At 45.9% G+C, this 22118-nt stretch overlaps 1 protein-coding gene across 9 annotated transcripts in view; it reads left to right on the forward strand.

The window, feature by feature from the left end:
- The window catches only part of LOC110512159 (probable JmjC domain-containing histone demethylation protein 2C), a 268260-nt gene that overhangs the window by 54720 nt on the left and 191422 nt on the right, over window positions 1-22118 (forward strand). The gene's annotated exons all lie outside the window — the stretch shown is intronic.

Below are 22118 nucleotides of genomic sequence, written 5' to 3' on the forward strand. Positions count from 1 at the left end.
TCTGCATTGATCTCAGCACTCTCTCCATTACCTAGACCCACTGAGGATTACCATGGTAACAAGGATTATAGATCTGTGGGACATAGGATTACAATGATTCTGTTTCTGTGGTGTGGGACATAGGATTACAATGATTCTGTGGTGTGTGGGGGGGTGCATCTTTCTGAGCAGCTAGTGAAGTGATAGAGGGGGGTGTCTTTCTGAGCACCTAGTGAAGTGATAGAGGGGGGTGTCTTTCTGAGCACCTAGTGAAGTGATAGAGGGGGTCGTGTCTAGATATACATCCTGGTTGTATGGTGAATGGGTTAGAATGGGTCGTGTCTAGATATACATCCTGGTTGTATGGTGAATGGATTAGAATGGGTCGTGTCTAGATATACATCCTGGTTGTATGGTGAATGGGTTAGAATGGGTTGTGTCTAGATATACATCCTGGTTGTATGGTGAATGGGTTAGAATGGGTCGTGTCTGTAGATACACATCCTGGTTGTATGGTGAATGGGTCGTGTCTAGATATACATCCTGGTTGTATGGTGAATGGGTTGTGTCTGTAGATACACATCCTGGTTGTATGGTGAATGGGTCGTGTCTAGATATACATCCTGGTTGTATGGTGAATGGGTCGTGTCTAGATATACATCCTGGTTGTATGGTGAATGGGTTTGAATGGGTCGTGTCTGTAGATATACATCCTGGTTGTATGGTGAATGGGTCGTGTCTAGATATACATCCTGGTTGTATGGTGAATGGGTCGTGTCTAGATATACATCCTGGTTGTATGGTGAATGGGTCGTGTCTAGATATACATCCTGGTTGTATGGTGAATGGGTCGTGTCTAGATATACATCCTGGTTGTATGGTGAATGGGTTTGAATGGGTCGTGTCTGTAGATACACATCCTGGTTGTATGGTGAATGGGTCGTGTCTAGATATACATCATGGTTGTATGGTGAATGGGTTAGAATGGGTCGTGTCTGTAGATACACATCCTGGTTGTATGGTGAATGGGTCGTGTCTAGATATACATCCTGGTTGTATGGTGAATGGGTTAGAATGGGTCGTGTCTAGATATACATCCTGGTTGTATGGTGAATGGGTTAGAATGGGTCGTGTCTAGATATACATTGTGGTTGTATGGTGAATGGGTCGTGTCTAGATATACATCCTGGTTGTATGGTGAATGGGTTGTGTCTGTAGATACACATCCTGGTTGTATGGTGAATGGGTCGTGTCTAGATATACATCCTGGTTGTATGGTGAATGGGTCGTGTCTAGATATACATCGTGGTTGTATGGTGAATGGGTCGTGTCTAGATATACATCCTGGTTGTATGGTGAATGGGTTAGAATGGGTCGTGTCTAGATATACATCCTGGTTGTATGGTGAATGGGTTAGAATGGGTCGTGTCTAGATATACATCCTGGTTGTATGGTGAATGGATTAGAATGGGTCGTGTCTAGATATACATCCTGGTTGTATGGTGAATGGGTTAGAATGGGTTGTGTCTAGATATACATCCTGGTTGTATGGTGAATGGGTTAGAATGGGTCGTGTCTGTAGATACACATCCTGGTTGTATGGTGAATGGATTAGAATTGGTCGTGTCTAGATATACTTCCTGGTTGTATGGTGAATGGGTTAGAATGGGTCGTGTCTAGATATACATCCTGGTTGTATGGTGAATGGGTTGTGTCTAGATATACATCCTGGTTGTATGGTGAATGGGTTAGAATGGGTCGTGTCTGTAGATACACATCCTGGTTGTATGGTGAATGGGTCGTGTCTAGATATACATCCTGGTTGTATGGTGAATGGGTTGTGTCTGTAGATACACATCCTGGTTGTATGGTGAATGGGTCGTGTCTAGATATACATCCTGGTTGTATGGTGAATGGGTCGTGTCTAGATATACATCCTGGTTGTATGGTGAATGGGTCGTGTCTAGATATACATCCTGGTTGTATGGTGAATGGGTTTGAATGGGTCGTGTCTGTAGATATACATCCTGGTTGTATGGTGAATGGGTCGTGTCTAGATATACATCCTGGTTGTATGGTGAATGGGTCGTGTCTAGATATACATCCTGGTTGTATGGTGAATGGGTCGTGTCTAGATATACATCCTGGTTGTATGGTGAATGGGTCGTGTCTAGATATACATCCTGGTTGTATGGTGAATGGGTTTGAATGGGTCGTGTCTGTAGATACACATCCTGGTTGTATGGTGAATGGGTCGTGTCTAGATATACATCATGGTTGTATGGTGAATGGGTTAGAATGGGTCGTGTCTGTAGATACACATCCTGGTTGTATGGTGAATGGGTCGTGTCTAGATATACATCCTGGTTGTATGGTGAATGGGTTGTGTCTGTAGATACACATCCTGGTTGTATGGTGAATGGGTCGTGTCTAGATATACATCCTGGTTGTATGGTGAATGGGTCGTGTCTAGATATACATCGTGGTTGTATGGTGAATGGGTCGTGTCTAGATATACATCCTGGTTGTATGGTGAATGGGTTAGAATGGGTCGTGTCTAGATATACATCCTGGTTGTATGGTGAATGGGTTAGAATGGGTCGTGTCTAGATATACATCCTGGTTGTATGGTGAATGGATTAGAATGGGTCGTGTCTAGATATACATCCTGGTTGTATGGTGAATGGATTAGAATATACATCCTGGTTGTATGGTGAATGGATTAGAATGGGTCGTGTCTAGATATACATCCTGGTTGTATGGTGAATGGGTTAGAATGGGTCGTGTCTAGATATACATCCTGGTTGTATGGTGAATGGGTTAGAATGGGTCGTGTCTAGATATACATCCTGGTTGTATGGTGAATGGGTTAGAATGGGTCGTGTCTAGATATACATCCTGGTTGTATGGTGAATGGGTTAGAATGGGTCGTGTCTAGATATACATCCTGGTTGTATGGTGAATGGGTTAGAATGGGTTGTGTCTAGATATACATCCTGGTTGTATGGTGAATGGGTTAGAATGGGTCGTGTCTAGATATACATCCTGGTTGTATGGTGAATGGGTCGTGCCTGTAGATTTAATTGAAGGATTCATAAACATGGTGCAGATCACGTGTATAAATCTAACCCCAAAACCAAAAAGGTTCAAGAACAAGACACAAATATTCCCACTCTAAGCGGTCCAAGGCTTTCTCTGCATCTAATGATGACACAGCAGACGGGGTATCCAGACGGGAATCCTCGACAACCACACGGAACAGGCGGCGGCGCCCTATCGGCTGCCTGACGACCCTTAATAAACCCTGTTTGGTTTGGATGTATGAGCTTGGTAATAACTTTCTCTGAGCCCGGGACTAGAACCTGGTCTTAATAAACCCTGTTTGGTCTGGATGTATGAGCTTGGTAATAACTTTCTCTAAACGCGGGACTAGAGCCTGGTCTTAATAAACCCTGTTTGGTTTGGATGTATGAGCTTGGTAATAACTTTCTCTAAGCCCGGGACTAGAACGTGGGCATACATCTTCATTTCTGTTCCGATTTAAACTGATTGACTGAAAATTGGCACAATTTGTGAGGTCTTTTCCTTTCTTAGGGGATATCGTAGCTGCGTCGATGTCTCTGTGGATTTGTCCTTTTTCAAAAGCGATATTAAGTGATTGAAGAATAACTGGTCCGAGCTCATCCCAAACTACTTCAGGAGGTTTTCCATCAATACCAGATGTTAATCTATCTCCATATTTAATAGAGCAGCTCAGATGAAGGGACCGATTCCTCTAATGAAACTGTGTCCTCTTGACAGAGTTTGGGGAAACGGAAGGTTCTCCAGAAACGGTAGACGTTTGACTTCAGATTGTTGTAGAGTGAGGCCGGGTGCTGCAGACTGTTCCAGTGCCCCCTCGTTGATTTTATATGATACAAGTCTAGGTCCAAGAGGTTTCTAAACAGCTAATCAAATGGCTACCCAGACTATTTGCATTGACCCCCCCCACCAATATGCTGCTACTACTCTGTTATCTATGCATAGTCACTTTAACTCTACCTACATGTCCATATGACCTCAATTACCTCAACTAACCGGTGCCTCCGCACATTGATTCTGTACCAGTACCACCAGTATACAGCCCCGCTATTGTTATTTTACTGCTGCTCTTTAATTATTGTTTCCTTTTATTTATTTATTTATTTATTTTTTTTGGGGGGGGGGCATTTTTTAAACTGCATTGTTGGTTAAGGGCTCGTAAGTGAGCATTTCAATGGAGGTGAATGCCTGTTGCGCATTTTATATATGTTGAAGATGGTGAGGCTTAAGCTGCATCCCACGGCCCTGTGGGAAGAAGTGTGTCTTTGCCAATTTTAACTGCACACATGTACATGGATTTTAGAATGTATGTTTTTCACCACCACCACTTTCCATTAATTTGTATAGCAAACCCTCATGTCAATTTGTATAGCAAACCCTCATGTCAATTTGTATAGCAAACCCTCATGTCAATTTGTATAGCAAACCCTCATGTCAAATTGTATAGCAAACCCTCATGTCAAATTGTATAGCAAACCCTCATGTCAATTTGTATAGCAAACCCTCATGTCAAATTGTATAGCAAACCCTCATGTCAAATTGTATAGCAAACCCTCATGTCAAATTGTATAGCAAACCCTCATGTCAATTTGTATAGCAAACCCTCATGTCAATTTGTATAGCAAACCCTCATGTCAAATTGTATAGCAAACCCTCATGTCAATTTGTATAGCAAACCCTCATGTCAAATTGTATAGCAAACCCTCATGTCAAATTGTATACCAAACCCTCATGTCAAATTGTATAGCAAACCCTCATGTCAAATTGTATAGCAAACCCTCATGTCAAATTGTATACCAAACCCTCATGTCAAATTGTATACCAAACCCTCATGTCAAATTGTATAGCAAACCCTCATGTCAAATTGTATAGCAAACCCTCATGTCAAATTGTATAGCAAACCATGTCAAATTGTATAGCAAACCATGTCAATTTGTATAGCAAACCCTCATGTCAATTTGTATAGCAAACCCTCATGTCAAATTGTATAGCAAACCCTCATGTCAAATTGTATAGCAAACCCTCATGTCAAATTGTATAGCAAACCCTCATGTCAAATTGTATAGCAAACCCTCATGTCAAATTGTATAGCAAACCCTCATGTCAATTTGTATAGCAAACCCTCATGTCAAATTGATTCAAATGCTTTTTTGAAATCAACAAAGAATGAGAAGACTTTGCCTTTGTTTTGGTTTGTTTGTCAATTAGTGTGCAGGGTGAATACGTGGTCTGTTGTATGATACTTTGGTAAAAAGCCAATTGGACATTTTCTCAGTACATTGTTTTTGCCGAGGAAATGTACGAGTCTGCTGTTAATGATAATGCAGAGGATTTCCCCAAGGTTGCTGTTGACGCATATCCCACGGTAGTTATTGGTGTCAAATTGGTCTACTTTTGTGAATTGGGGTGATCAGTCCTTGGTTCCAAATATTGGGGAAGATGCCAGAGCTGAGGATGATATCAGACAACAAATTCCAATTGTCTAAATATAAACTCTGTATAATTTCTCATTTCATTGAGGATATGATTCAGGATGATGTTAATGAGTATATGTTTAGCCAAATGGAATTTGTTGTCTGTATAGTTAATCATTTCATTAAGGATACCATCATCACCACAGGCCTTTTTGGGTTGGAGGGGTTGTATTTTGTCCTGTAGTTCATTCAAGGTAATTGGAGAAAACAGTGGGTTCTGGTCTTTAATAGTTGATTCTAAGATGTGTATATGTTTTTGTTCTATGTTATAAAGCCAGAAAGATTGGAGAAGTGCTTTACCCCCCATACATCTCCATTTTGGATAGATAACTCTTCGTGTTTGTGTTTGTGTGTTCCGATTCTACCAGAAGTGATTAGTCTATGGATTCTTCAATTACGTTGAGCTGATCTCTGATGTGCTGTTCCTTCTTTTTCCGTAGTGTATTTCTGTATTGTTTTAGTGATTCACCATAGTGACGGCGTAGACTCAGGTTTTCTGGGTCTCTATGTTTTTGGTTGGGCAGGTTTCTACACTTCTTTCTTAGGTTTTTGTATTCTTCATCAAACCGTTTGTCATTGTTATTTTTCTTTGGTTTGATATTTTTTGGTTTGATAGAGGTCAAATATTCTGTTTAGGTTTTCTACTGGCAAGTTTACACCTTCACTATTATAGTGAAATGTTTTGTCCAGGAAGTTGTCTAGAAGGGATTGAATTTGTTGTTGCCTAATAGTTTTTTGGTAGGTTTCCACATTACTTTCCTTCCATCTATAGCATTTCTTAATATTATTCAGTTCCTTTGTCTTTGATGCCTCATGACTGAGTATTGCTCTGTTCTAGTAGACTGGGATTTTGCTGTGATCTGATCTGGGTGTCAGTGGGTTTGACTGTGAATGCTCTGAGAGACTCTGGGTCTCTCTCTCTTTCTCTCTCTCCTATTAATTAGTCTGGAGCCTGTGACTCCCAGCCCGTCTGCCCTGGCAAGGGGAGGAGAGCACAGAGTTGGCTTTAAACCTAATGGAGGCTTGGTCTTGCACTCCGGGTTGGCCGTCTGCCTGCTGGTTCAGAACAGGGCTCATTTTAACATGTTTAAGCTTTCGTGTTGGAGTCTAGGCAGAACACAGGAAAGGAAAAGTGGCAGTAATGTCATGCATCTTATTGTTAGTAGTACAGAATAGATCTATGTCATGTCATCTTATTGTTAGTAGTAGAGAATAGAGAACAGATGTATGTCATGTCATCTTATTGTTAGTAATAGAGAATAGATCTATGTCATGTCATCTTATTGTTAGTAGTAGAGAATAGAGAACAGATGTATGTCATGTCATCTTATTGTTAGTAGTAGAGAATAGATCTATGTCATGTCATCTTATTGTTAGTAGTACAGAATAGATCTATGTCATGTCATCTTATTGTTAGTAGTAGAGAATAGAGAACAGATGTATGTCATGTCATCTTATTGTTAGTAATAGAGAATAGATCTATGTCATGTCATCTTATTGTTAGTAGTACAGAATAGATCTATGTCATAGTAGAGAATAGAGAACAGATGTATGTCATGTCATCTTATTGTTAGTAGTACAGAATAGATCTATGTCATGTCATCTTATTGTTAGTAGTAGAGAATAGAGAACAGATGTATGTCATGTCATCTTATTGTTAGTAGTAGAGAATAGATCTATGTCATCTTATTGTTAGTAGTAGAGAATAGATCTATGTCATCTTATTGTTAGTAGTAGAGAATAGAGAACAGATGTATGTCATGTCATCTTATTGTTAGTAGTAGAGAATAGATCTATGTTGTGTGCTCTTATTGTTAGTAGTAGAGAATAGATCTATGTTGTGTGCTCTTATTGTTAGTAGTAGAGAATAGATCTATGTCATGTCATCTTATTGTTAGTAGTAGAGAATAGATCTATGTCATCTTATTGTTAGTAGTAGAGAATAGATCTATGTCATGTCATCTTATTGTTAGTAGTAGAGAATAGATCTATGTTGTGTGATCTTATTGTTAGTAGTAGAGAATAGAGATCTATGTTGTGTGATCTTATTGTTAGTAGTAGAGAATAGATCTATGTCATCTTATTGTTAGTAGTAGAGAATAGATCATCTTATTGTTAGTAGTAGAGAATAGATCATCTTATTGTTAGTAGTAGAGAATAGATCTATGTCATGTCATCTTATTGTTAGTAGTAGAGAATAGATCTATGTCATCTTATTGTTAGTAGTAGAGAATAGATCTATGTCATGTCATCTTATTGTTAGTAGTAGAGAATAGATCTATGTCATCTTATTGTTAGTAGTAGAGAATAGATCTATGTCATATCATCCTATTGTTAGTAGTAGAGAATAGATCTATGTTGTGTGATCTTATTGTTAGTAGTACAGAATAGATCTATGTCATCTTATTGTTAGTAGTAGAGAATATATCTATGTCATCTTATTGTTAGTAGTAGAGAATAGATCTATGTCATCTTATTGTTAGTAGTAGAGAATAGATCTATGTTGTGTGATCTTATTGTTAGTAGTAGAGAATAGATAATCTTATTGTTAGTAATAGAGAATAGATCTATGTCATGTCATCTTATTGTTAGTAGTAGAGAATAGATCTATGTCATCTTATTGTTAGTAGTAGAGAATAGATCTATGTCATGTCATCTTATTGTTAGTAGTAGAGAATAGATCTATGTCATGTCATCTTATTGTTAGTAGTACAGAATAGATCTATGTCATGTCATCTTATTGTTAGTAGTACAGAATAGATCTATGTCATCTTATTGTTAGTAGTAGAGAATAGATCTATGTCATGTCATCTTATTGTTAGTAGTAGAGAATAGATCTATGTCATCTTATTGTTAGTAGTACAGAATAGATCTATGTCATCTTATTGTTAGTAGTAGAGAATAGATCTATGTCATCTTATTGTTAGTAGTAGAGAATAGATCTATGTCATCTTATTGTTAGTAGTAGAGAATAGATCTATGTCATCTTATTGTTAGTAGTACAGAATAGATCTATGTCATCTTATTGTTAGTAGTACAGAATAGATCTATGTCATCTTATTGTTAGTAGTAGAGAATAGATCTATGTCATCTTATTGTTAGTAGTAGAGAATAGATCTATGTCATCTTATTGTTAGTAGTAGAGAATAGATCTATGTTGTGTGATCTTATTGTTAGTAGTAGAGAATAGATCTATGTCATCTTATTGTTAGTAGTAGAGAATAGATCTATGTCATCTTATTGTTAGTAGTACAGAATAGATCTATGTCATCTTATTGTTAGTAGTACAGAATAGATCTATGTCATCTTATTGTTAGTAGTAGAGAATAGATCTATGTCATCTTATTGTTAGTAGTAGAGAATAGATCTATGTCATCTTATTGTTAGTAGTAGAGAATAGATCTATGTCATCTTATTGTTAGTAGTACAGAATAGATCTATGTCATCTTATTGTTAGTAGTACAGAATAGATCTATGTCATCTTATTGTTAGTAGTAGAGAATAGATCTATGTCATCTTATTGTTAGTAGTAGAGAATAGATCTATGTTGTGTGCTCTTATTGTTAGTAGTAGAGAATAGATCTATGTCATGTCATCTTATTGTTAGTAGTAGAGAATAGATCTATGTCATCTTATTGTTAGTAGTAGAGAATAGATCTATGTCATCTTATTGTTAGTAGTAGAGAATAGATCTATGTCATGTCATCTTATTGTTAGTAGTAGAGAATAGATCTATGTCATCTTATTGTTAGTAGTAGAGAATAGATCTATGTCATCTTATTGTTAGTAGTAGAGAATAGATCTATGTCATGTCATCTTATTGTTAGTAGTAGAGAATAGATCTATGTCATGTCATCTTATTGTTAGTAGTACAGAATAGATCATCTTATTGTTAGTAGTAGAGAATAGATCTATGTCATCTTATTGTTAGTAGTAGAGAATAGATCTATGTCATGTCATCTTATTGTTAGTAGTACAGAATAGATCATCTTATTGTTAGTAGTAGAGAATAGATCTATGTCATCTTATTGTTAGTAGTAGAGAATAGATCTATGTCATCTTATTGTTAGTAGTAGAGAATAGATCTATGTCATCTTATTGTTAGTAGTAGAGAATAGATCTATGTCATGTCATCTTATTGTTAGTAGTAGAGAATAGATCTATGTCATGTCATCTTATTGTTAGTAGTACAGAATAGATCATCTTATTGTTAGTAGTAGAGAATAGATCTATGTCATGTCATCTTATTGTTAGTAGTAGAGAATAGATCCGTCATCTTATTGTTAGTAGTAGAGAATAGATCTATGTCATCTTATTGTTAGTAGTAGAGAATAGATCTATGTCATCTTATTGTTAGTAGTAGAGAATAGATCTATGTCATCTTATTGTTAGTAGTAGAGAATAGATCATCTTATTGTTAGTAGTAGAGAATAGATCTATGTCATCTTATTGTTAGTAGTAGAGAATAGATCTATGTCATGTCATCTTATTGTTAGTAGTACAGAATAGATCATCTTATTGTTAGTAGTAGAGAATAGATCTATGTCATCTTATTGTTAGTAGTAGAGAATAGATCTATGTCATGTCATCTTATTGTTAGTAGTAGAGAATAGATCTATGTCATATCATCTTATTGTTAGTAGTAGAGAATAGATCTATGTCATCTTATTGTTAGTAGTAGAGAATAGATCTATGTCATCTTATTGTTAGTAGTAGAGAATAGATCTATGTTGTGTGCTCTTATTGTTAGTAGTAGAGAATAGATCTATGTCATGTCATCTTATTGTTAGTAGTAGAGAATAGATCTATGTTATCTTATTGTTAGTAGTAGAGAATAGATCTATGTCATCTTATTGTTAGTAGTAGAGAATAGATCTATGTCATCTTATTGTTAGTAGTAGAGAATAGATCTATGTTGTGTGATCTTAGGGTTTTGCTGGCAAGGTGACACTGCTTTCAGTTAAAAAATATATGCATTTTCAAATAGTTGTGCAAATGACATTGATGATATAATCATTGGTTATGTTTATTTGATGGAACCTCCGTAGGAGTTGATCAATTTGTATTGCTTTGTTGACAAAGCTGAGACTGCACAAATGAGGTTGGCTTAACGTGCTGATCAAAATATATCAACAAAGCATGTTAAATGGTTGCTTTCTGATATATACTAGACTATTTGTGTTCCGTTGTGCAGCAGACCTCATTCTAGTGAGGCGGAGAGACCGCAGCGAGTCTGAATGTGCTCAGAGCACAGCTGGACATTATTTATAGCCTTCCTTACCCTTTCATTTTTTCCATCTGACCTCATTTTGGTCCACAGAGTGCTGTCTCTGCTCTGCCTGGCATACAGCAGAGAGGACAGGAGGAGAGAGGACAGGATCACCTGAACTCTTGTCAGACAAATGAAAAACAGGCTGGCGACGGGAGGAAGAGAGGGTGACGGGAGGAAGAGAGGGCGACGGGGGAGGAAGAGAGGGCGACGGGGGAGGAAGAGAGGGTGACGGGGAGGAAGAGAGGGCGACGGGGGGGGAAGAGAGGGCGACGGGGGGGGAAGAGAGGGCGACGGGGGGGGAAGAGAGGGCGACGGGGGGGGAAGAGAGGGCGACGGGGGAGGAAGAGAGGGCGACGGGGGAGGAAGAGAGGGCGACGGGGGAGGAAGAGAGGGCGACGGGGAGGAAGAGGGGAGAAGGGGAGGCCGACAGAGGGGGAGGGGAGGGCGACAGAGGGGGAGGAAGAGGGGGGGAAGGGAGGGGAGGGAGAAGGGGAGGGCGACGGGGAGGAAGAGGGGGGGAAGGGAGGGGAGGGCGACGGGGAGGAAGAGGGGGGGAAGGGAGGGGAGGGCGACGGGGAGGAAGAGGGGGGGAAGGGAGGGGAGGGCGACGGGGAGGAAGAGGGGGGGAGGGCGACGGGGAGGAAGAGGGGGGAAGGGAGGGGAGGGCGACGGGGGAGAAGGGGAGGGAGACGGGGAGGAAGAGAGGGGGAGGGGAGGGCGACGGAGGGGAAGAGTCCTGATGATGAACACATTTGGGGAAGGGTCGTGGGGTCCTGATGATGAACACATTTGGGGAAAGGTCCTGATGATGGACACATTTGGGGAAGCATCCTGGTGTCCTGATGATGAACACATTTGGGGAAGGGTCCTGATGATGAACACATTTGGGGATTGAGTTTTTAGAGAAAAGAGAAAGAAGCAGTTAATTGGCTTCAACATTCTGCCAGTCAATCCTCTCAGGGTCGGGTTATCTTTCTCTTGGTGCATGTTGATGTCATCATCTTAGTTTCTGTTAGTAGGGGTCTTTCTCTTGGTGCATGTTGATGTCATCATCTTAGTTTCTGTTAGTAGGTGTCTTTCTCTTGGTGCATGTTGATGTTATCATCTTAGTTTCTGTTAGTAGGTGTCTTTCTCTTGGTGCATGTTGATGTTATCATCTTAGTTTCTGTTAGTAGGTGTCTTTCTCTTGGTGCATGTTGATGTCATCATCTTAGTTTCTGTTAGTAGGTGTCTTTCTCTTGGTGCATGTTGATGTTATCATCTTAGTTTCTGTTAGTAGGTGTCTTTCTCTTGGTGCATGTTGATGTTATCATCTTAGTTTCTGTTAGTAGGTGTCTTTCCCTTGGTGCATGTTGATGTTATCATCTTAGTTTCTGTTAGTAGGTGTCTTTCTCTTGGTGCATGTTGATGTTATCATCTTAGTTTCTGTTAGTAGGTGTCTGTTAGTAAATGTCCAAAGAGGATATTCCTCTGTTCTGTTTGGTCCAGCTGTAACGGTGATGGATTATATACACGCTCTCATTGGTGAGAAGAGAAGTGTCATTCTGAAGTCTCAGTACTCTGTAAACTAACACCTAATGGGCTGAAGTCTCAGTACTCTGTAAACTAACACCTAATGGGCTGAAGTCTCAGTACTCTGTAAACTAACACCTAATGGGCTGAAGTCTGTAGAATGAAAACATTGAATATCAGAATGAGGCCTTGGATCAAGTCCTGTCCCCCACCTTCCCCTCCCCTGTAATTAGTACCATGTGCAGTTCTTGGAGCGTACATGTGGGGGTTTTCTACCCTCTCGTCTCCTTTCCTGCCCTCTCCTGCCCTCTTCTTTCCTCTCCTTTCCTGCCCTCTCCTTTCCTCTCCTTTCCTCTCCTGCCCTCTCCTTTCCTCTCCTGCCCTCTCCTTTCCTCTCCTTTCCTGCACTCTTTAGTACAGTCTTCCAGTGTTTCCTAGTAACACAGCTAAATGTGTAAACATGAAAGCACCCTCATAAAAATACCTCATGAGGCAAGACACGACAATCACCTCTTTATCTCAGTAACTGTCTGGCCTGTCAAGCGTCCCCCTCCCTCTCTCTCCAATTCAAATAACTTTATTGGCATGGGGAAGCGCAGGTTTAAATTGCAAAAGCAAGTGAAATGAGATGATAAACAAAAGTGAAATAAACAATCATAGATGAAGAGTAAACAGTAAACAAAGGTTTGAAGGGACAGACATTATGGTTATGAACAGAAGGGTTGGGAGACGTCTGGGACTGGAGGGGGGCGTGTTGTTGTGTTGCCTAGCAACACAGTAGAGGATCTCTCAGGCACAAACCTGCAGATTACGTTGGAATCATTTAGAATACAATGTGGACTTCTTACCAATATTGTAATTTATTGTGTTTTAAGTAACACTAACAGAGGTGTTCACTGTTGGAAATCATCACTGGGCAGTCTTAGGAGAGATAAGCAAACAGTCACACTCTGAGCTCAACCGCGGGCCAGAGCAGAGCTCACATCCTACCTACTGATGTCATCGGAGGAGATGATGACCCACTGCCATGGTGGAGAGGGAATGAGGGTCGCTTCCCACCTCTTTGCCAGCGTGGCCCCTCAAACAGGCTGCCTCTACCAGCAGGCTGCCTCTACTAATAGGCTGCCTCTACCAGCAGGCTGCCTCTACCAGCAGGCTGCCTCTACCAGCAGGCTGCCTCTACCAGCAGGCTGCCTCTACCAGCAGGCTGCCTCTACTAGCAGGCTTCCTCTACCAGCAGGCTTCCTCTACCAGCAGGCTTCCTCTACCAGCAGTCTGCCTCTACCAGCAGTCTGCCTCTACCAGCAGGCTGCCTCTACCAGCAGGCTGCCTCTACCAGCAGGCTTCCTCTACCAGCAGGCTGCCTATACCAGCAGGCTTCCTCTACCAGTAGGCTGCCTTTACCAGCAGGCTTCCTCTACCAGCAGGCTGCCTTTACCTGCAGGCTGCCTCTACCAGTAGGCTGCCTTTACCTGCAGGCTGCCTCTACCAGCAGGCTGCCTCCACTAGCATGCTGCCTCTACAAGCAGGCTTCCTCTACCAGTAGGCTGCCTCTACATCTGTGTCCTGTCTGAAGGTGTTTCCACTAGGCCTATAGCAGTCAATGTTAGCGCTGTCTATTAAAGCCTGAACAGGTGAACATGCTAGTGTTCCTGGCCAGAAGCCTTCAGGTAGGTTAATATACTGTATCATGAAAATAAAAATAGTCAATGGTTCTTCATTGCACTTTTAATTTTCAAAGCCTGTATTCACAGATGGGCCTTATTCTAAATAAATGTAGCCAGGCTAAATTATCCTGTTGTGCCTTAAGCTTATTTGCAATGTAACTTATTTGGTTAAGCATTTCGCTACACTCGCATTAACATCTGCTAACCATGTGTTTGTGACAAATACAATTTGATTTGATTTAATCACTCATTTTGTTTACTTTATTTATTTTGTAATTTGTCACCTATCCAAATGTTGGCCATGTTCTGTCATCTCCACCCGGCACAGTCAGAAGAGGACTGGCCACCCCTCATAGCCTGGTTCCTCTCTAGGTTTCTTCCTAGGTTTTGGCCTTTCTAGGGAGTTTTTCCTAGCCACCGTGCTTCTACACCTGTATTACTTGCTGTTTGGGGTTTTAGGCTGGGTTTATGTACAGCACTTTGAGATATCAGCTGATGTACGAAGGGTTGATAGCTAGGTTGTGGTGTCTTGTGGATACCACGCTAGTCTAGCTAGGCGGTGGTGTGTTGTGGATACCACGCTAGTCTAGCTAGGTGGTGGTGTGTTGTGGATACCACGCTAGTCTAGCTAGGTTGTGGTGTCTTGTGGATACCACGCTAGTCTAGCTAGGTGGTGGTGGTGTGTTGTGGATACCACGCTAGTCTAGCTAGGTGGTGGTGTGTTGTGGATACCACGCTAGTCTAGCTAGGTTGTGGTGTCTTGTGGATACCACGCTAGTCTAGCTAGGCAGTGGTGGTGTCTTGTGGATACCACGCTAGTCTAGCTAGGGGGGGGGGGGGGGGGTGTCTTGTGGATACCACGCTAGTCTAGCTAGGCGGGGGGTGTCTTGTGGATACCACGCTAGTCTAGCTAGGTTGTGGTGTGTTGTGGATACCACGCTAGTCTAGCTAGGTGGTGGTGGGGGTGTGTTGTGGATCCCACGCTAGTCTAGCTAGGTGGTGGTGGTGGTGTCTTGTGGATACCACGCTTGTCTAGCTAGGTGGTGGTGGTGTCTTGTGGATACCACGCTAGTCTCGCTAGGTGGTGGTGTCTTGTGGATACCACGCTAGTCTAGCTATGGGGTGGTGTCTTGTGGATACCACGCTAGTCTAGCTAGGGGGTGGTGTCTTGTGGATACCACGCTAGTCTAGCTAGGGGGTGGTGTGTTGTGGATACCACGCTAGTCTAGCTAGGGGGTGGTGTCTTGTGGATACCACGCTAGTCTAACTAGGTGGTGGTGGTGTGTTGTGGATACCACGCTAGTCTAGCTAGGTGGTGGTGTCTTGTGGATACCACGCTAGTCTAGCTAGGTGGTGGTGTCTTGTGGATACCACGCTAGTCTAGCTAGGGGGTGGTGTCTTGTGGATACCACGCTAGTCTAGCTAGGGGGTGGTGTCTTGTGGATACCACGCTAGTCTAGCTAGGGGGTGGTGTCTTGTGGATACCACGCTAGTCTAACTAGGTGGTGGTGGTGTCTTGTGGATACCACGCTAGTCTAGCTAGGTGGTGGTGTCTTGTGGATACCACGCTAGGGGGTGTTGTGTTGTGGATACCACGCTAGTCTAGCTAGGGGGTGGTGTCTTGTGGATACCACGCTAGTCTAGCTAGGTGGTGGTGGTGTGTTGTGGATACCACTCTAGTCTAGCTAGTTGGTGGTGGTGTCTTGTGGATACCACGCTAGTCTAGCTAGGTGGTGTGTTGTGGATACCACGCTAGTCTAGCTAGGTGGTGGTGTCTTGTGGATACCACTCTAGTCTAGCTAGTTGGTGGTGGTGTCTTGTGGATACCACGCTAGTCTAGCTAGGTGGTGTGTTGTGGATACCACGCTAGTCTAGCTAGGTGGTGGTGTCTTGTGGATACCACTCTAGTCTAGCTAGGTGGTGGTGGTGTCTTGTGGATACCACGCTAGTCTAGCTAGGTGGTGGTGTCTTGTGGATACCACGCTAGTCTAGCTAGGTGGTGGTGTCTTGTGGATACCACGCTAGTCTAGCTAGGGGGTGGTGTCTTGTGGATACCACGCTAGTCTAGCTAGGGGGTGGTGTGTTGTGGATACCACGCTAGTCTAGCTAGGGGGTGGTGTCTTGTGGATACCACGCTAGTCTAACTAGGTGGTGGTGGTGTCTTGTGGATACCACGCTAGTCTAGCTAGGTGGTCGTGTCTTGTGGATACCACGCTAGGGGGTGTTGTGTTGTGGATACCACGCTAGTCTAGCTAGGGGGTGGTGTCTTGTGGATACCACGCTAGTCTAGCTAGTTGGTGGTGGTGTCTTGTGGATACCACGCTAGTCTAGCTAGGTGGTGTGTTGTGGATACCACGCTAGTCTAGCTAGGTGGTGGTGGTGTCTTGTGGATACCACTCTAGTCTAGATAGGTGGTGGTGGTGTCTTGTGGATACCACGCTAGTCTAGCTAGGTGGTGGTGTCTTGTGGATACCACGCTAGTCTAGCTATGGGGTAGGTGTGTTGTGGATACCACGCTAGTCTAGCTAGGTGGTGGTGGTGGTGTCTTGTGGATACCACGCTAGTCTAGCTAGGTGGTGGTGGTGTGTTGTGGATACCACTCTAGTCTAGCTAGGTGGTGGTGGTGTGTTGTGGATACCACTCTAGTCTAGCTAGGTGGTGGTGTCTTGTGGATACCACTCTAGTCTAGCTAGGTGGTAGTGTCTTGATGGATGGAGTGGATCATGTCCATTTTTGCTGTGAGAATGAAGAGTGAAGGTCATCACTGGCTGGAGAGCTGCAGTGGTGGACAGACTGAGCTGTATAATGCTGCTGTCTCTCTCTCTGTCTCTCTATCTCTATCTCTGTCTCTCTCTGTCTCTCTGTCTCTCTCTCTGTCTCTCCGTCTTTCTCGTCTCTCTCTGTCTCTGTCTCTCTCTGTCTCTCAGAGCTCGTCTGAACTGAACGGCCGTCATTGGGGTCATATCTGTTCTTTGACAGTATAATCAGTGATTCTGTCACTTTCAGAGCTGTTGTCAGTTTTTCCCCTGCTGCAGACAGATATGAACAAAGAGCTCAGTGGGTACGCAGTCTCCCTGCTCACTGCACAATGTGATGTTCTGAAATGGGGCCAGCAAACACTATACTGCAGCTCTCTCTCTGTTCTCTCTCTCTGTTCTCCCTCTCTCTCTCTGTTCTCCCTCTCTCTCTCTGTTCTCCCTCTCTCTCTCTGTTCTCCCTCTCTCTTTCTGTTCTCCCCCTCTCTCTCTCTGTTCTCCCTCTCTCTCTCTCTGTTCTCCCTCTCTCTCTCTGTTCTCCCTCTCTCTCTCTGTTCTCTCTCTGTTCTCCCTCTCTGTTCTCCCTCTCTCTCTGTTCAATTCAATTCAAGGGCTTTATTGGCATGGGAAACATGTGTTAACATTGCCAAAGCAAGTGAGGTAGATAATATATAAAGTGAATATATATAAAGTGAAATAAACAGTAAAAATTAACAGTAAACATTACACATCCCTCTCTCTCTCTCTCTCTCTCTCTCTCTCTCTCTCTCTCTCCTCCCTCTCTCTGTTCTCCCTCTCTCTCTCTGTTCTCCCTCTCTCTCTCTGTTCTCCCTCTCTCTCTGTTCTACCTCTCTCTCTCTCTGTTCTACCTCTCTCTCTCTCTGTTCTCCCTCTCTCTCTCTGTTCTCCCTCTCTCTCTCTGTTCTCTCTCTCCTCCCTCTCTCTCTCTGTTCTCCCTCTCTCTCTCTGTTCTCCCTCTCTCTCTCTGTTCTCCCTCTCTCTCTGTTCTCCCCCTCTCTCTCTGTCCTCCCCCTCTCTCTCTGTTCTCCCCCTCTCTCTCTGTTCTCCCCCTCTGTTCTCCCTCTCTTTCTGTTCTGCCTCTCTGTTCTCCCTACTTTCTCTCATTCAATTCTTAAGTCTTTATTGGCATGGGGAAACACATGTTTACATTGAAATAGATAATAAACAAAAGTGAAGTAAACAATCCAAAATGAACAGTAAACATTACTCACAAAATATTGTCTATATACAGTGTTGTAACCATGTGCAAATTGTTAAAGTACAAACAGGAAAATAAATCAAATACGGGTTGTATTTAAAATGGTGTTTGTTCTTCACTGGTTGTCCTTTTCTTGTGGCATCAGGTCACATAGCAGCATCCCCGGCAGGATCCCTGGCAGATAGCCAGAGCTGCAGAGCAGGGCATTTGTATTTCCATGTGCTCTGTCTTCCACAGTGACTGCCTGACTGCAGAATGAGGCTCTTCTCTGTCTGCCATGTCATGTTGTCTCTCTGTCTCTCTGTCTGTCATGTCATGTTGTCTCCCTGTCTCTGTCTGTCATGTCATGTTGTCTCCCTGTCTCTCTGTCTGCCATGTCATGTTGTCTCTCTGTCTGCCATGACATGTTGTCTCTCTGTCTGCCATGTCATGTTGTCTCCCTGTCTCTCTGTCTGCCATGTCATGTTGTCTCTCTGTCTCTCTGTCTGTCATGTCATGTTGTCTCCCTGTCTCTGTCTGTCATGTCATGTTGTCTCCCTGTCTCTCTGTCTGCCATGTCATGTTGTCTCTCTGTCTGCCATGTCATGTTGTCTCTCTGTCTGCCATGTCATGTTGTCTCTCTGTCTCTCTGTCTGTCATGTCATGTTGTCTCCCTGTCTCTGTCTGTCATGTCATGTTGTCTCCCTGTCTCTCTGTCTGCCATGTCATGTTGTCTCCCTGTCTCTCTGTCTGCCATGTCATGTTGTCTCTCTGTCTGCCATGTCATGTTGTCTCTGTCTCTCAGCCAGTGTTTTCTGCTCCTGCAGTAGGGAGGGGCTGGTGTTCCTGTCTACTCTGTGAGTAGCTAGGTTGTAATCCAGTTGGCCACAGATTTCCATGTGAATTCTCTAGAATCTGCATAAAGAGAAGATATGCATTTTCCCACCAGTGGTGCGTTTCCACCAGACTTGTTGTGGATAAAACCCGTGTGTGATGACGTTGTGCTCACAAAATGTACTTTTTATCTTCGATTTTTATTTGGTGCATGAAAACATATTGAACATTAAGTTTCATGGCATTTTCTACTGATGAGCCAACAGCTGGCAGACACGGTGCCGGTAGGCTCTGCAGCTGGTAGACACGGTGCCGGGGGCTCTGCAGCTGGTAGACACGGTGCCGGGGGCTCTGCAGCCCAGTAGACACGGTGCCGGTGGGCTCTGCAGCCCAGTAGACACGGTGCCGGGGGCTCTGCAGCCCAGTAGACACGGTGCCGGTAGGCTCTGCAGCCCAGTAGACACGGTGCCGGGGGCTCTGCAGCCCAGTAGATACGGTGCCGGTAGGCTCTGCAGCTGGTAGACACGGTGCCGGTAGGCTCTGCAGCTGGCAGACACGGTGCCGGTAGGCTCTGCAGCTGGTAGACACGGTGCCGGGGGCTCTGCAGCCCAGTAGACACGGTGCCGGGGGCTCTGCAGCCCAGTAGACACGGTGCCGGTAGGCTCTGCAGCTGGTAGACACGGTGCCGGTGGGCTCTGCAGCTGGTAGACACGGTGCCGGTAGGCTCTGCAGCTGGCAGACACGGTGCCGGTAGGCTCTGCAGCTGGTAGACATGGTGCCGGTAGGCTCTGCAGCTGGCAGACACGGTGCCGGTAGGCTCTGCAGCCCAGTAGACACGGTGCCGGTAGGCTCTGCAGCTGGTAGACACGGTGCCGGTAGGCTCTGCAGCTGGTAGACATGGTGCCGGTAGGCTCTGCAGCTGGCAGACACGGTGCCGGTAGGCTCTGCAGCTGGCAGACACGGTGCCGGTAGGCTCTGCAGCTGGCAGACACGGTGCCGGTGGGCTCTGCAGCTGGTAGACACGGTGCCGGTGGGCTCTGCAGCTGGTAGACACGGTGCCGGTAGGCTCTGCAGCTGATAGACACGGTGCCGGTGGGCTCTGCAGCTGGTAGACACGGTGCCGGTAGGCTCTGCAGCTGGTAGACAGGGTGCCGGTGGGCTCTGCAGCTGGTAGACACGGTGCCGGTAGGCTCTGCAGCTGGCAGACACGGTGCCGGTAGGCTCTGCAACTGGTAGACACGGTGCCGGGGGCTCTGCAGCCCAGTAGACACGGTGCCGGGGGCTCTGCAGCCCAGTAGACACGGTGCCGGTAGGCTCTGCAGCTGGTAGACACGGTGCCGGTAGGCTCTGCAGCTGGTAGACATGGTGCCGGTAGGCTCTGCAGCTGGCAGACACGGTGCCGGTAGGCTCTGCAGCTGGCAGACACGGTGCCGGTAGGCTCTGCAGCTGGCAGACACGGTGCCGGTAGGCTCTGCAGCTGGCAGACACGGTGCCGGTAGGCTCTGCAGCTGGCAGACACAGTGCCGGTAGGCTCTGCAGCTGGTAGACACGGTGCCGGGGGCTCTGCAGCCCAGTAGACACGGTGCCGGGGGCTCTGCAGCCCAGTAGACACGGTGCCGGTAGGCTCTGCAGCTGGTAGACACGGTGCCGGTAGGCTCTGCAGCTGGTAGACATGGTGCCGGTAGGCTCTGCAGCTGGCAGACACGGTGCCGGTAGGCTCTGCAGCTGGCAGACACGGTGCCGGTAGGCTCTGCAGCTGGCAGACACGGTGCCGGTAGGCTCTGCAGCTGGTAGACACGGTGCCGGGGGCTCTGCAGCCCAGTAGACACGGTGCCGGTGGGCTCTGCAGCCCAGTAGACACGGTGCCGGTGGGCTCTGCAGCCCAGTAGACACGGTGCCGGTGGGCTCTGCAGCTCAGTAGACACGGTGCCGGTGGGCTCTGCCGCTGGTAGACACGGTGCCGGTGGGCTCTGCAGCTGGTAGACACGGTGCCGGTGGGCTCTGCAGCTGGTAGACACGGTGCCGGGGGCTCTGCAGCCCAGTAGACACGGTGCCGGTGGGCTCTGCAGCCCAGTAGACACGGTGCCGGGGGCTCTGCAGCCCAGTAGACACGGTGCCGGTAGGCTCTGCAGCCCAGTAGACACGGTGCCGGGGGCTCTGCAGCCCAGTAGATACGGTGCCGGTAGGCTCTGCAGCTGGTAGACATGGTGCCGGTAGGCTCTGCAGCTGGCAGACACGGTGCCGGTAGGCTCTGCAGCTGGCAGACACGGTGCCGGTAGGCTCTGCAGCTGGTAGACACGGTGCCGGGGGCTCTGCAGCCCAGTAGACACGGTGCCGGGGGCTCTGCAGCCCAGTAGACACGGTGCCGGTAGGCTCTGCAGCTGGTAGACACGGTGCCGGTGGGCTCTGCAGCTGGTAGACACGGTGCCGATAGGCTCTGCAGCTGGCAGACACGGTGCCGGTAGGCTCTGCAGCTGGTAGACATGGTGCCGGTAGGCTCTGCAGCTGGCAGACACGGTGCCGGTAGGCTCTGCAGCCCAGTAGACACGGTGCCGGTAGGCTCTGCAGCTGGTAGACACGGTGCCGGTAGGCTCTGCAGCTGGTAGACATGGTGCCGGTAGGCTCTGCAGCTGGCAGACACGGTGCCGGTAGGCTCTGCAGCTGGCAGACACGGTGCCGGTAGGCTCTGCAGCTGGCAGACACGGTGCCGGTGGGCTCTGCAGCTGGTAGACACGGTGCCGGTGGGCTCTGCAGCTGGTAGACACGGTGCCGGTAGGCTCTGCAGCTGATAGACACGGTGCCGGTGGGCTCTGCAGCTGGTAGACACGGTGCCGGTAGGCTCTGCAGCTGGTAGACAGGGTGCCGGTGGGCTCTGCAGCTGGTAGACACGGTGCCGGTAGGCTCTGCAGCTGGCAGACACGGTGCCGGTAGGCTCTGCAACTGGTAGACACGGTGCCGGGGGCTCTGCAGCCCAGTAGACACGGTGCCGGGGGCTCTGCAGCCCAGTAGACACGGTGCCGGTAGGCTCTGCAGCTGGTAGACACGGTGCCGGTAGGCTCTGCAGCTGGTAGACATGGTGCCGGTAGGCTCTGCAGCTGGCAGACACGGTGCCGGTAGGCTCTGCAGCTGGCAGACACGGTGCCGGTAGGCTCTGCAGCTGGCAGACACGGTGCCGGTAGGCTCTGCAGCTGGCAGACACGGTGCCGGTAGGCTCTGCAGCTGGTAGACACGGTGCCGGGGGCTCTGCAGCCCAGTAGACACGGTGCCGGGGGCTCTGCAGCCCAGTAGACACGGTGCCGGTAGGCTCTGCAGCTGGTAGACACGGTGCCGGTAGGCTCTGCAGCT

Source organism: Oncorhynchus mykiss, chromosome 23 (genome assembly GCF_013265735.2).
Source record: "Oncorhynchus mykiss isolate Arlee chromosome 23, USDA_OmykA_1.1, whole genome shotgun sequence".
NCBI lineage: Eukaryota > Metazoa > Chordata > Actinopteri > Salmoniformes > Salmonidae > Oncorhynchus > Oncorhynchus mykiss.